At 46.6% G+C, this 16,494-nt stretch overlaps 1 protein-coding gene across 2 annotated transcripts in view; it reads left to right on the plus strand.

Annotated features, from left to right (window-relative positions):
* The window catches only part of OCLN (occludin), a 174,321-nt gene that overhangs the window by 108,558 nt on the left and 49,269 nt on the right, over window positions 1-16,494 (plus strand). The window lies entirely within an intron of this gene.

Below are 16,494 nucleotides of genomic sequence, written 5' to 3' on the forward strand. Positions count from 1 at the left end.
TCAGACAACATTGAATGCTTTGTTCTTTCTACACCTTTTGCCAGCACCCAGAGCTCGCAGTAATTAAGCAGGTTTCATTTGTGGGAATTTAAATGGAGGTTCTGCGTCGCACTTGTACAGAATTTAAGATGGTTTTCTTGAAAAGTGTCATTTTATTCTACTGAAAAAGCATATTGCGCTTAGTGTTGGCCGTATTGTATGTAGTGCTTCCATGCGATATTTTAAAATGTTGCTTTCCAGAAAACCAAAGATTCGCATGACAAGTACACACTATTCACTATAATCGCAGGCGCATATCCTCCTAGGTACTGGACTATCACTCCACTGAGCCAAGATAAGTGTGATTACCATGAAAGTATTGGCATTATTGGGCAAGTCCAGAAAAGTGATATGTCTTATAGCGACGTGCAGTAACGTCCTTCCGCTTATGGGACACAACCATCATGGAATGTATGCTCTTATAGTGGCTGGAAGAGAACTGGCCTTAGAATTATTGGGAAAAATGTTGTCTGTGTTCTTACAGTACAGGAATTATTGGGTAAAGCGTAAAGCAGTGTGTTCTTATAGTAACTGCCAGAATTGTCCTAAAAAATCAGTGTTTTTGGATGTGTTCTGATAGTTGGAATACTGGCATTGTTGGGCAAAGCTGTGTTCCCTTGCTGGCTTATGTGGCCACCTGCATCCTGAAAATGCGCCTCTATTCTGTTAGTGGCTTGGCATGTATTGGACTTTAACCGATTGTGAGTTGGGGGGCGTTTCAGCCAATTTTTCACAAAGTTGTCTGAAAATGCTTCCCTCCCCCGTAGAAATCCCTTTGTTTTTTTTTTGTTGCTCCCTCACTATGCTCGGTCATGCTGACGCCCCTACTTTGAAAACAAGAATTCAACAGCTGCCACTGACTAAAGCTGCAATGTCACATTTCAGGACTGCATGTTCCAGGAAAAACATTGGTGGTTGAAGTTTAAAACCTGCACACCTTTTAACGTTTTGAAAACACTATTGGAAGGAAATATCCAGTCTGGGTTTTGTGTGCTTGTTGATCTTATGAAAGGCAAATGCCATTCGTCCTTTGCAATTTGTATGGTTATGCAAAGCCAATGTAATACAATTTGCTTATTTCACATTGATATGCTAATTTCAGGGGACGACACATCCATTGCGTAGGTTACCGAGTCGCCCACTTTTTTTTTTTTGTTGCGGTCTTGACCCCCGAGTACTGGACATTGGTGTGAGTAGAAGAGCATTTGACGACCATATCTGCCGTGTGAAGTGACTGTCTTATCATACGCTGGCCTTATCTGGCATATTGTGTTAATTGAGCATTTCATGGCACTAGCTGGCAAATGCAGTAGCTGTTGGGTTGGTACGTGCTGGCAGCATTTTCTCGAGCAGGACATCTTAGTTGTTTGTCTATTGTGAAGAGAAGGCTTCCAGGTCCTGGTGCAAGCCAATGGAAACCTGTTCTCGCAATTATGAAGGCCAGAGTTGGGTTCACTGTTTAAAATGAGAACCAATTGCACTAAATATAATTGTTAATGAGTGCTCATTTTAACATGTGCCATAATCTAAAATGTCCATTATGTTGGCAACCTCTTTGTGGGCTGAAGTAGTTTTCACCTGGACTTTAAGTTCTGCATAGTTTGGATTCCCCTGCCACAATCGTTCAGTGAATTTTCAGCAAGTCCTTAATACTTGAAGACTTCACTAGATTGTATTTTAGGTATTTCTAGAATGAAAGAAGTTGCTTCTTGTTTGGGCAGTCTTGCGCATCTGCGTGAGGTCCTTGAGGCATGCATTCTGTGCAGCACACAGAACGTGCCTAAAACGAAGATTGATTGCGCTGTGCAGGAAACTGCAAAGAGGAGTTGCGTCTGGGATGATTTGTGTGCTGCTCTGCGGGGGCAGGAGGAAGATGGAGGCAGCCACGGTGGTTTGGGCGCAGTACAAGGTAGGGGAATAGCCCAAAAATGAGCCAATGTGGTTGCTAGAGCAAGGAGGCCGAAATGAGGGGAATTGGGGCGTGGGGGGAGGAGGAGTAGGTAGGGGGGCGCAAGTGATCAGAGGATTAGTTGCAGCCAATGGCATGGTATAATGGTGGGAGGCCGACGATAGGAAAAAAGACAATGGCATAAGTGACTGCAGCACCATAAAGTGAAATGCAGGGATGTACCATGTGGCCTGAAGACCCAGAACCTCGAGCATTTCCTGGTGATTTTGTCTACCCTGGTGTCAGTTACTTTGAATCAGCTGTGTAAGCGGTAAACTCCTTTTAATAGAAAGCTGGATGCTTTTCTGTTCATTCTCACTGTTGGTTGGGCATACTTAGAGCTATGGTTCCTTGCTAAAACAATTACAAACCAAAATGGTGTTGGTGATCACACTAGCTAAGGTTGGCATGGTGCGGGCTGGGGTGGCAGCTCACACTTAACTTCTTTGGGGCGGGACTAGCAACGCCAGCACGTGGGGAGGCAGAGGTTAAGACATTTTGGAGATGGGATTTGTTCTTGATCTGACATGGGTACAAATGAGCCCACCTCATAGCCCCACCAGTTTGAACCTACACTGGAGCAGGCATTAACATGCAAACTAATATGATGTTGCCTCACTGGGTACATCATTGTGGGTTTTTAACACCTTACTAGGGTGAGGGATATCGGGTGTGTAGGGGATGGGAGTGGCAGGGGATGCTTAGCGGTTGTCAAGTTTTGCATGTAGCATGATCAGTAGATTTTAATTGGGGGTCGGGTATTATGATTTTGCTTTCAGCAAGAGTTTTGGAACACCTTTGTCTTGAAGGTGAAGTCGGGGTGTGGGTGGCAAAGCAGGATTTGGTTTTTCATGGGCATCTGTAAATGGTTGTGGGTGTGAGGTGTAAATTAAGTGTTTGTATGCTGCAAAGGGGAAGGTGGACGTTGGTAGGAGTTGTCTGACTGACTAAACATGTATGCATGTGATGCCTTCATGAGGTCAAAAACCTACAGGGCAGGGGATCACGTATTCACAGAAATGAAGAGCACTTTGGTAGTGCCGAGAAGGGACTTAGGTACTACAGGGATAATCTAGCACGATCTACCCACCCTACCCTTCCCCCACCCCCCCTCATTCCTTAAACCCTCCTTGGAGTAAATATAATTACATGATGTGTTTCAAGGCTGAGTGCTACAGGGACCACACGTTTTGTAAAGCTACTGCTCCTTGGTGTATCAAATATTGGGAATCCTAGGTCGAGGCTGGCCTGGAAGTCATCCCATGTTGGCAATCAAATGCTTCAAAGGTCAACTGTCAAAAATGTAACCATAGACGCAAACAGTTGTAAATAAAGCAAGGTAATAAAGCAAGATACTGAAACCCATGGATGTACTAAAAATGGCAAGTGTCTGCAGAAGGCATGAGCATGCCTAAGGCTTAAGTACTTTTGGCGTCCAGCTGTGCGTAGGTCCTGATGCCCTACTGTAAATTACCTTAAGTGTAAATTAGCTCCTATGAATAGGCCACCCAGATTCCCGCTAAAAAATGGTTGAAGCCCACAGAAAGTGACAGGCTGAGGCGGGGCCAAGCCACACCAAAGTGTGGCCCTCTTTTGTCTCGGATTTGCAGTATCGTTTACCTGATGTCCTTGGGGTTACTCTGGTTTGTTTACTATATAGTCGCACCACCACAGCAGAAATTGTTCAGGCGTGTTCTGTCTAGAGATGACAGGCTGGAAGCCTTACACGCTGGTCGAGTCTCAACATGATTTGCCAACTCTGTCTCGACGCAAACTCTAGAGGGACAAGTTGCATGAATGCATTCCCCCAGCCCTTTGTGGGCACTTAGTGGAATTGGTAATACATTACAATATTGCTTGGCTCTAATGCCTTTATTGTAATTGTCGGTAGTTGCTGTATACTGACATACTGGGGATGGTGAGTTCCAATGCGCAAGTTTGACGCGGGAGCATGTGAGGGTTTTTTTTTTTTTTAAGGCACGTGCAGGCGGAGCGTTCAAATGATGTGTTGGCTTGGGTGGCAGTGGTCATGGAGAGATTCGACTTATATCCCAGGTGTGCACTTTCCCTTTTTTGGAAACTTCTTTGCATGCATGATGCGTGGGAGTGTATACTACAAGGTTGTGGCTGAAGACAGCTCGTCTGTGATTTCTAAGAATCTGAGACACCACCGGTCTCACCTTGTTTCTAGCTAGAAGAATGCTGTACTACTATAGACTTTACACAATTTATTTTTTCTTCACCTTTGGGCAGTGCGTGGCACTTCAGCCAATTGTTGTGCAGATGGATGAGGGGTCTAATTGGACTAAGTACTGTATTATGGATCATTCTTTGTTATCCTTCTGCAAGCAAAAAGGTGTGCTGCCAAAGAAAATGTACACCACGGAATACCGTGGAGTGCATTCGCCCCATGGCCAGGGGATTGCTCGGTGTCCTTCAGCTATGCACTGTGAATGTGTGGAGACATTTTTACAAACCTCCCAACCACTGCTTCACATATTTAGAATATGTGCCTCTTCGTGTGTGAATACCTGGACGTTTTCATGCGAACCCTGTGAGGGGTGGAGGGTGAGTACCTGAACGTTTGGTGGAATTGTGGAAAAGTAGCTGGGAATTGGCTATCAGTCGTTTGCGTATGATAGGAATACCTGCCATTTGAGGGTAGAAGCTGAACAAATGTTGAATGCCTACAAAAGACAAAACTAGTGGCTTTGTCAGTGTTGAATGATCCTGTGCGGGTGAGGGGGGCTGAAAGCCTTTACTTCTGGTCCTCCTCTGGAATATGGTGTTGGTTATGCACTTGCTTGAGAATCTTTCACAACTCCCGGGTAGTTGCATTTCATCAGCCAATCGTCTGCATGTATCATCTAAAACGGTGGTCTAACCAGGACATGGGGACGCTTTTAAGTGCTGACCAAGTTGGTCAAAGCGGTCCAGCTGAACTTGGAAGCATGCACTCGGTACACAATTTTGAAAGGTGTCAAGAACAAGATGACTGAAACCAAACTCGTCCCCTACTCGCCATAGAAGTAAGGGCTATTTTGCAATCCCGGGGGAGGAGTAATGTTGCTGAGAAAGTTGGGGGTGGGAGGACAGAGGTGGGTGAAAAGGGGGAAAAATGGGTGGGTGTAAAAAAGGGTAGGGCTGAAGGGGGGACTTTCACGTCTGACATTTTGGAATAAAGTGCTTATGTCTGGTGCTGTTATGTTAAAGGGTACCATGCACTACCGCCACCGGAGTGGTCCCCTGGCGCTCTGGCAGATCTGAAAGGCAAGAGGGTAGGGTAAGTTAGTAGGATTGAGCAGGGAAAAAGCGCAAGAGATGTGATGTGCTGTTGGCAGCTTCATTTCGGTTTACATTGTTTGCTGAGCGTAGGTGTGATTTGCTGGTCAATAGTTGTCATGTGCTATTGTGCGTGGTTATGAGTGGTTTGTTTCGTTGTTGTGAAGTGTGTGTGTGGTTTGTTGTGCAATATTGAGAGGTGTAAGCAGAGACATGAGATTTTAATGGGTTGGTTAGTGGTGGTGCTCCATCGAACTTCCTCTGCTTTTGCCGCCTATGGTATTTGTTCCTGCTAGTGTCTCGTATTGTGGTGAGCTGGGGGTGGGTGTCTCGCCTATGTTCTATGCATGATTGTAGGTTGGCTGCAGGGCTATTTAGTGGTAATTTTTCCTCCACCCCGTGTCCCGAATAATGGATTTCTACACCGCTTTGGCCTCTGGCAGAACCTGGCGTGCAGCCTCCATCAACCTTCCTGGGCCTCTTGAGTGGCAGAGAAGGGGTGTTGGACATCTTCCGTGTGCCCTTGAGCTACATTGTCCCCTTGTTTTATCTGTTTGGTCGTCACACTTTCGCCTTCAACTCTTATGTCCTCTATGGTTCAACCTGGGACGCTCCCATCTCTCTCGTTAGCCTCCGTTAAGGCCCTCCTTCGGTACCCGGGTCTCCCTCCCACTCTGTAGTCTCTCCACATCCCTGCACTCGTGGTATGCTTTAGTCCTCTATCTTGTGATATGTGTTCATTGCGAGGGGTGTGGGTGTTTCTCATTCCTTTGTCTGGTTCCGAGTTGAAGAGCCAGATTTTTAAGAGTTTTCTGAATTTTAGATGGTTCTTTGTTTCGTATTTCTCTCGGGAAGGAGTTCCAAATTTTTGCGGCTAGGCAAGAGACTGCTGATCTATCACGTTTTTTTGCTTGTGTACGGTTTAGGTTGCAGGCAGATGCCATTGCTGGATCTGAGTGTTCTGGTTGGCTGGTAAATGGCGATTTTCTTTGTAGGAATTCTGTTCCTTGGCCGTGGATTGCTGTGTGCATTATGCACTTAGTTATGAATATGATTTGTTTTTTTCAGCAGAGTGATGTGGTCTCTTAGTGTCTCTTAGTGAGAGTTTGAGGGGGGAGTCTGGCTGCTGCGCTCTGTATGCGTTGCACTAGATAATCCAGCATTCCGAGGTATAGGCTGTTGGCGTGGTCTATCCTCGACATGAGGGACATAAGATCTAGTGTTTGTGCGTAAAGAAGAGGAATGGTAGTATCCTTTTGATTGTGTGGAAGAAGCCTTTCTCGATTATTTCCTTTACTGGAAGTTCTAGTGTTTGTTTGTCCATTAGGTTACATGGTTTTTGACTATTTTTGATGGCATGGGCGCTGTTACAAGTTGTTGGCCATGGGATGTATTGTTTGCTTTCCTGGTTTTTGGATATGATCATTTCTGTCTTGCCTGGGTTGTTTGAGGTTGTTCGTGTTCATCCAATTGTTGAGTTCTTTCAGACAGTCTACTAGCGTTGTGTTCTCCTTGTGCATCTTTGATTTTGTAGAGCATTTGGGTATCATTTGCATTGTTGTAGCAGGTCAGGCCATGCCTTTTGATGAGGTTGATTAGTGGGTTCAAGTAGATGTTGAAGAGCGGGGATAGGGAGGATCCTTGCAGTACTCCAGAGGTAGGTGGTGTCCCGTGGTGCTGATTTGAATGGTTTTATCCATAGTGTTTGTTCTTTCACATGGGAACAGTTTAATCCAGAGCAGTGCCGTGCCCGTGGTCCCTACTCTTGATTAGGATGTTTTGGCTGACTGTGTCGTACACTGCGCATACGTCAAATTGTATCAGTGCAGAGTTTGTGTTGGAGTCTGCATTGGTCTGTAGACCATCCCAGATAGAGGGACGTGTCGTCCCTCTCGTAGGGCTGAAGCCGACTTGCGCCTGGTCCAATAGTTGGTGTATTTCTACGTGACTTTAAAGAAGCGCAAGAGGCCCTCTGAGAACGAACATGGGTCAAGTACCCTGTTCTATAGAATTTCTTCTACTCGGGAGGGCCTACAATAACCACCTTTTAGCTCACTGCACCCTTCACAGAGAACTATCAATTTGCATATCAGTCTTTGCCCCACCCACAAGGGCAGTCCAACACCGAAATGCTAGGGAATTCTCCTCTGAGCAAGAGTACCATCAGCAACCCCAGACAAGTTTTTCGGCCTAGTAGGGCCTCCTCAATGAGGTGAAGCAGATTTTGCTGTTTATGACCCAAACAGGAAACTGAACAGGTCTCTCGGGTGGACCTCTGCCACCTTGTGTGGAGGCAGGGGCAGAAAAGGAAGAATTCTGCTTCAAGACAGTCGTGCTCGCCTGGTCTTTTAAGTAGAATCTGAGCCAAGGTAGGAAGACTGGCAGAAAATACCAGTGCGTAAACGCTGCTTCCATCAAACTTTCCCAGGCTAGCCTAGTGTCTGAGCCAGCTGTCCCTGTCCCCAAACACAATGTACCTCTATATTTTTGGGGGCACTCATCTAGCCATTGCTAGTGCAGCCAGCAAGGATTCGGGTACCTCAGGCAAAGTACCATGTTGGTGCTTTAACCTGCCTCTCCTTGCGATATATGCGATCAGATTCAATGCTTTTAGGGCCTATGGTGGGGCCCGTGGGGCCTTAATTATCAAGCTAGAACTTCTATTTTAGATCACGCCCTGTAAAGCCACAGTCAATCCTTAAGAACTATCCATGATTATATCAAAAGGAAGAATATCATGGTGGAACAAATATATATAGCGCTTTTCTAACATATTTTATAACGGTCCTAGAATATGTTGAGATTGCTGGCAAGTAGCGCAAAAAATATTGTTGGTCCCATAAATGTTTTTTCTGGCGATGTAATGATTACACCTTATGTGGAAGCAAGTGTCTGACCTGGGCCGAACCTCATAGTGTAATTGGGACTTTAAGGGTCCTGTGTCGCTGCCTTGAAGGTCTAAAATGTGCCATTGAGGCAGGACTCTGCAGCACCTCCCAGGCACACCCTCGCTCCCTGTGCTGAAGTTAAAGCATGGTTTTGAGTGACAATACTGCTCTTCCTCTGTAGATGCCACCGTCACCCATGTTAAGAATCCGATCAGTTGCAGGTATTTTGAGTGAGTTTATTTGTTGTTAATGTTAAAGGTCATTTGTACCGCGCACTATCACCACCGAAGTGGTTCCCTGGCGCTCTGGCGGCTCTGAAAAGGGGAGGGGGGGTGAGTTAGTAGGAATAAGCTGGAAAAGTGCAAGAGAGCAGTGATGTGCTGTTGGCAGCCTCAGCCCGGTGGGTCTGTTGGTTGGGCTTCGGGTGTTTTATGGTCCGTAGTCGTTGTGTGCTGTTGTGCAAGTCTATGTGTGGTTTGTTTTGTTGTTGCATTGTTATGAAGTTTGTGCGGATTGCTGCGTTTAAGGCTTGTGGTTGTGTTTGGTTATAGTTTGAGAGGTGTATGCAGAGGGATGGAATTGTTAGTTGGTTGGTTAGTTGGCATTGCTGTCCTTGCAATTGTGGGGTTCCATCTAGGTCCAGTACATGCTAACAGTCACATTTCTATCTAGATGCCGTGCAAGCTAGGTTCATAATTCTAAGTGTGGTGCATGCTAAGAGTCACATATGCTAATAGTCACATTTCTGAAATTCTATCTAGGTGTGGTATGTGCTAACAATCATATTTCTATTTAGATGCAACGCGGGCTAAGTTTGAGAATTCCGTCTAAGTGTGGCACATGCCAACAATCATGTTACTGCCTAGATTTGGCGCAAACTAAGCTTGAGAATTCCATCTAGGTGTGGCACATGCTAACAATCACATTTCTGAAATCCCATCTAAGTGTGGCACATGCTAACAATCACATTTCTGAAATCCCATCTAAGTGTGGCACATGCTAACAAACACATTTGGCGCTTCTATCTAAGAGTGGACATCCTAACATTTAGAGTTCTATAAAGAGTGTACATGTAAGTATTATGGCAGTCTATGTTCTTGGTAGGTAAGATAGAGTGGCGGGGGTTTTCTGGATTAGAGTGATTGCTCTATTCCCCACCCATACCACACTCACGGTTTTTGTTGGTGTATGTTGGGTGCTGGCTTCCTTGGCGTCCCCTGCGGACACCTGCAGACACATCTTGGGGCCGTCCTTTGCCTCGGGGTCCTTCGCCGCAGGGCTGCCGGGCAGAGGGCTGCCCTTGGATGTTCTTGAAGTGGTGTATGGGGACCAATCCGGTTAGAGTGGGCGTGTTGGGAGGCGGGTACAGGGGAACCAGGAAGCGGGTGAGCTGGGGAGAGGGACCACGCGCCGAGTGCGCTATGGTGCTTTTAGGCACCTATGCAATATTACATTGCAGGGTTTGGGGAGGAGGGGGTCGGGAGACTCCTTACCTTGGCCTGGGTCACTGCAAATGGCGGGGACGCCGGCTGCAGACCCTCGCCACAGCCTCGTGTAATACTCTAAAGGCAAAATGCAATGGAGGATACATTATTTGATTTTTACAGCGCATTGAAACGTTGCCATTTATACATGAATTGATAGATAATCATGACTTCCCCGAGAACTGAGGGGTGAAACCTGCATTGACCTATTGTAATTTTCTTCAATTTGAACATTTGTTTTAGCTGCTTTTTTAAATAAGTTCTGGTGGTGTACTATTTAACGCACGTTTTGAAATGGGTTTTTCTTCCTTTCATGCTTAGTACGAAATACTGTCCTTGTTTAGTTGTTTGCGATTTAGACCGCACCAGACGCACTCAATATCCTGGCCACAAATCTGGTTTCCATACTCGTTAGCACCCACTTTCCCCACCCTCGCATCCATGTTATATCCCATATAAAGCACTGCTTCGTAATGTGCTTTCTGGTGAGCGCCCACAACTTCCTGGTGACTGTCGCTTTCTAGCTTCGCTAGCTGCTAGCTTCAGCATAGGCGTTTCGTTGTTGTTTCAACTGCCCGTTAAACGGGCTGGTTTTCAGCTTGTGTGAATCTCCGAAAACTCAATTTTCTGGATGTAAATCGTTTCCGAGGTAACGAGCTGGTGAAATTGGGCTTGTCATGACGTATTCCCTGCAGAGTTATGTTTTAGTTTCTGTTCTCCTGGTGGAGGCGAGACAGGACCTGACCTTTGATTACTGCGGGATATGGCGTGCGCTGAATATTTCAGTGAGGCAGTTTCTGGGCGTGGCGCAGTTTCGATACATGATGCCCTTGTTTACTCTGGATTCCTGCCGTTCTCATCTCTCTGCCGCCAAGTGTTAAACCGCTGCCACGAAGGTAAACAAACCAATGTGTTGGAGAACTGTGTGCGCGCGCGCGCTCACCAATCTTCTTGAAACGCACTAGATCTGGTTTGGAGTTAAAAAAAAAAAAGAGTATTCTGCATAGAGCTCCTGTTTTTATCTACCGATATTAATGCTTGCCGCTTTTTAATACTCTTGTGTGTTTTAGTTATGACTGAAGCTTTTGCATAGCTCTCAACCATTTGTGTTGCAAAGGCGGGTGAAAACACCCGATTTTAGTTTTGGGGGATGAGAGGCCCATTGAAACGAATGGGCGTGCTGGAGGCTTGGCGGGTGAGTCAGCTGTTTACAAGACGGGTGACACCCGCCAAAAGCGTGTGAGTTGAGAGCTATGCTTTTGAAATCTAGTTCCAGTCAGTTGGTTTGCTTTGTTTGGCGCTGTGTAAAGTGTCACGTTCCCGGGCACGTTATTGCTCAAAGAAACGAGACAAAGAGTCAATTATGCGCAATTGGTTTCCAAAGCAAGATCAACCTTTCAGATTGAAGGAGGATCACTGCATGGTCGGGGAGGACAAATCTGGGAATCACTGAGCCGCAGTCACCGCCACTCTGGTAGCCGTGATAACAGGGGCTTGCAGCATTTATTACTACGCTCATGTTCTGCTCTCAAGGCCGCCACCCCACATTTGGCAATCTCCCTCTCTTTTTTCTAACTAATAAAAAAAAAAGCTACCACTTAATTGTCTATGCGCCATGGGTGAAGCTGGTTAACATTTAAAAATCTAGGGTGCTTGGAGAGTTTTGAAAGCTGGTCGTGACTGGGGCTATTGGCCCATTGTGCTGTCGGCTGCCCATCAAACTCCTTCCTCGGAGGCTAAAAGCAGGGCCGGCCTTAAGGCAGGTCGGGCTGGGTGACCGTCTGGGGCGCCGTTAGCCTCCTGCCACACCAGCTCAGAGAAGTCTTTCTACAGCTCCTCTGAGCTGGTGTAGTGCGATGGCGGCACGCTTTTAATAACAATAGGGTGCTGATGCTTTGCACATCAGCACCCTATTCACATGATTACTTCCATGCTCCTAAGCGGGAACAAGGTTTGCATTAGAATAGGGCGCTCGTGCTTTAGCACCACCCCCTCAAAAGGAGTGCGTAGCCAGCTTTTCACAAAATCATCAAACACTTCCATAATAAGCAGTGGATTCTGTTCTGGCTCTTGAACATGTAGTAACTTGTCTACATCTAGGGAGATTGTGTCGTCCTGTCCACCAGTATCGCAGCTTCCTCAATTTCTTTCCTCAAACACTGCATGTGGTTTCAGCGCTAAAATAAATAGCATTGTTGACCGTGGACAACCCTGTCTAGTCCTCCTCCGTACCCTCCAAGATTCTGATGCTTACATCCCTGGCCGTATGGTCTGCATAGATCAGTTGTACCCATCTCAGGAACCTTCCCCCAACGCCCACTCATGCAGCACCACACACATCTAGTCCCAATATGCAGAATCAAAGCTTTCACGGCATCTAGTGAAACCACCACATATGGCACATTGCGTGCCTGAGTTCTATCAATAACCTAATGGATGCATCTCCGCTTAAGAAAAGTATTCCTCCTAGGCACAAAACCCATTTGGTCTCGAGCGGTCAGAATCTTTCCATCCTGATTTTAACTTCGACAGCGGTCTATAAGACGCACAAAGCTGCTGGGGTTTTCCAGCTGTTGGAATCCGAACGTTAGCCAATTGCGGGTATACTCACCAGTAACCGCCCCATCTCATACGCTGACTCGTTTACTTTCAACACCTGAGGTGCCAGCTCCTCTGCATATGACTTGGACCATTCAGTTGGTAACCCCCTGCACCCCCTTCCCCTCTCCCCCATTATCTCGAATTTCACTGCCAAAACTAAGTTTCTCTGCATCCGGCTGCTCCATACAGCCACATAGCCTATTATAGCATCTATTGAAGATCTCATTGATCTCCCAATGGGCTCCCTGTATTCATATACAATCTCTGTAATCTGGTGTTGCCAATTTTCCCTATGGCGAAGCCAAGCAAGTAGCTTCCCAATTTTTTCCCTTTACTCATGTAGTCGTGCAGTGTATACCCAAAATCAAATTTCCTACGTCTCTCCCAGGCCCCTCTATGCCCTTCTGTCAAAGTACCACTCGTCCTTCCTCCTTGGAGCCGTCCGAGTCTGTCATGCTAGCCATACTCTGTCCTTCTTGGCTTCCTCCAGTTCCCTCGCCAGGGACCTCCTGATCCCTCCTGCCTTAGCTATAGCTTCCCCCTTAACTACCACCTTGAGTGCCTCTGAGGTAGTATCCGAGTCATCCATGCTCTCAACATTATTCTCAAAGTACTTCAATATAGTTTCTCCCTGCTGGGAAACTGGTCATCCAGCAAGGACTCTGCTCTTGGGAACCATGTGGGTATTGGAGGAGCTCCCTCCCATAGGACCCATTTCGCCATCCACAGCGAGTGGTGAGAAATTGGCCCGCCTGTGTACTCCATATGCACAAACTCACTTATGTACTCGGACTTCGTGAACATGTCATCGATGCGCGTGTGAACATAATGGTGAGCCACATAATGAGTACCGCCTAACATCTGCGTTATGCGCAGCCATATGTTCACGAGCGGAAGGTCCTGTAACGTAGCCTTAAGTGCTTTAGCCGACGCAGACTGAGCCCCAAACCTGTCATTGGACCCATCTATTACAGGATTCAAAGTGCAGTTGACATCGCCCCCAGATCCAACACAAATTCTGCATATATACCATTTTAACACACGACAAAACGGTTGCAGCATGGTTTGCGGCCTGTGTGCTGGACCTTACAAACGACGAGAATCCACTAAGCAATATTAAGTCTTCTGGCTCCTGAAAAAGGGCGGCAAAATCCAAAGTCGCATCCAGCCACAAAAATCTTTGCCTGGAGCCTTCTCTGTTGATCCCTGCTGCACAAGCCCTTCCAGTGTCCTGTCTTCATGATGAGGAATTCAGCAACCGTTTTTGGCTGCAGATCCTGAAGTCTCCCCTGTTGCAACCTCTTCTTCTGTGCTGAGTAAACCATGCAACGATCCTCTTGCCTAGAGCTATCCCCATGATCCCTGCTGCAAAAGTCCTTCCAGCATCCTGTCTTAGTCTTAATGATAAATGAATTCAACGACCAGGTATTTTGCTGCAGATCCTGAAGTCTTCTTCCTGCAACTCTTACTCCAGTCAACACAGTATTTCAGCATGGTATATTTGCTTACCTTAAGCCTTGGTGATTTCTGTAAAGCTTTGGGGTGTTCTGGTGATTGGGATCCTCATCCAGTTCACCCAGGCCCACTGCTGGAGTTTCTTCTCTGAAGTCTCTGGACATTTGACTACCTCTAAAGTGAAATACTTACTTGTTTGACCAGTCTTAGTAGGAACTCCTGACTTTTGCTACTTCTGTGCCTTCCTGTACTGTCTGTTGTAGCTACTGCCCCCTTCTGCCTCTGAGAACACTCATGCTCCAAGAATAAGGGAAAGACTTTCTAAGGATTGGACCTGTTGCCTAGAAAAGAGAACTAGTGTTTACAAGTTTACCTACTTGTAAATGAGTTGGTTAGTAACTGTAACTCTGAGAGTGCACAGTTACAAAAGTTCTTACTTGCCTTTTGAAAAGTAAGTATGTAGGCTTTACACACCTAGTATAACTGTTATCGTGAATAATAGTTATTCAAGGGACAGTAAAAACCTATCAGTTTTCCACTATTCAGAAACGTATCCTGGTTGGTTGATTGTGATTTCTTTGCCGAGTGTCACTGCATAACTGACATGGTCTACTATCCTTGTATTGCTGAAAGTAATCTAAAAGGAACTTGTGGTTAAACCCCCTTCTCCCCCCATGAATAGGTGTGGTCTATGCTAAATGTGTATGAAAGGTACGACTTCCCTAGAATTGCTGGTGGGTATTCTAAAGAAGGTTTATGCTTTGGTCTGTGTACCTTCAAGCATTGTTGTGTTTTTATAAATGTGTGTTTGACTCTGACCACTACTTACCCCAAGCCTTAACTTCGCCTACTTGTATTTATAATAAAGCTTAATTTTTTATAATACTTCTGGTTGTAAGTTTTTCTGTTGAATTCTTGCTGTACTACAGGATCAGTGTACTTTCCTACAGCCCTCTCTCCCTCCTAACATCAGCCTAGCTGCTCTGTCTGTGCTTCCATATACTCGGGTGGTACAGCCTTATACTAAGAGTGGAGTCTTGTACTGTCTCAGCTGAATGGTTTTCCTAAGCCCTTAGCTAGACTTCAGAAAAACGGTCCTAACGAGCACCAGCCCGTGCTGCAGAAACACAGACCTCTGTGTATTTAGGAGCTGTCGCTGTGCAAAATTCCTCCTCGGAGCAACCCGAGGATTCTAGGGCCCTTTCTCCTGATCGCCAGCCCCCCCCGCCTCCATGGGAGCTCAGATTCCCAATGGTGACCGTCCTCTTCTCTCCCGAGGGTCTGCTGTTCACAGCATGACGCTGTGTGCACCCAGCGTGTCGCCACCCATGCCACATCTCAACCATGCCCTGCGCTGCTCCGAAAGGAGCCAGCATGCCTCTCACCACCACCACGCCGGCTTCCTGCTGAGCAGCGGGCGCCCACTCCTGTTGCCTCTCGCTTTGTCCCCCACAGTGGTTCTTGCTCACAGATCTTCACTTCTCTATTTGCTGAGTCCCCATCACTAGTATGTAGTCCTCCCCAGCTGCAGCCGCTATCTTGGGGAGGCCCTGTCTCCATCGTGGTTTCTTTTTGCTCGATCTGCCCTCGTTACTCAAGGGAAGACAAGCGGCCCCTGGGTCCTCCACACCCAGGTACACCAATGCCTCTGGTCTTCTTTCTTCAGGATCTCCATGACATCAACAATGTGGCCATTTTCTGGATCTCACCTTGGAGCTCTCAGCTCCTGTGACTTCACGCCATTGTAGTTGGCTACCCCCTCTCACCCCTCCTAGACTCTGATGTTGGGCAAAATCAGCATTTGTGTTTTGTAAATAAATGCATGTGTGACTGACCCAGTAATACATGGATGGCGTTATGTTGGCTTCCTTAAATAGGCATCCCCGATAGCTGTGTACACATGTTTGACTGGTGAGCTAGCCTTGTAGCACTTCTGTTGAGGAGCCAACAGTCCAGGGATGCCCCAGAGGGAATAAATCTGGGTCTGGGCTGCTTTACGCTGTTGAAGCATCATTAGTAGATCTGTTCTGTAGATCGCACTGCCGTTTAGCAGATTGCTGGTATTGTTGTGGAAACCCAGGTGCCTTCTTGTTGGAATTTTGTTTCTTGTGGTTCGTGGTCTGGTTTACAAGGACCTACTTGGCTGGTTACCTGATACAGGCTCCTGAAAATACCGGTTTCTGAGAATTTTGTTGATACAAGCCTGGAATGTGAGGACCGCGTATGAACCTTCAGCAACACTGATGCTTCAGGGCGATTAAAGGTAGAATTGACAAATGCACGCCGACATGCCCTCTAAAAACAACGCCCTTGCTTTCTGAATGACCAGAAATCTGAATACTTTCTACTTCTCTAGTAGAAAAACATTCATAACCCTGAATCTTGTATATGGTAAAACTCCTCAATCAAGTCAATTGATCCCTGAAGCATGTCAAACAATGATGGGGATATGAAGCATTGCCCAAGAATCTGCCACAGCCGACCGGCCCACATTCAGCTTTGTTCACATTCCACCACCATGAACACCACAGTCTAGACCAGTGGCATTCAAAAATGTTCATACAGTGTGCCCCCCGTGGAGTACAAATATTATTTCTGGGCTCGCTCCCCACCTAGGGGTTGGCCCCCCCTATGGGACCCAAAAGATGTCCTGGCAAGCCCCCCAGGCTTTTAAAAAATATAAGTAGATTGGCTACTGCCTATATTTTCTGTTAAAAACAGTCATCGCCAGTCTGGGCACCCACCCGGACATCTTGCTAGCCCCCCTGGTGGTGGGGGTTTCAACCCCCCAGTTTGA

Source organism: Ambystoma mexicanum, chromosome 6p (genome assembly GCF_040938575.1).
Source record: "Ambystoma mexicanum isolate Mex_15411 chromosome 6p, UKY_AmexF1_1, whole genome shotgun sequence".
NCBI lineage: Eukaryota > Metazoa > Chordata > Amphibia > Caudata > Ambystomatidae > Ambystoma > Ambystoma mexicanum.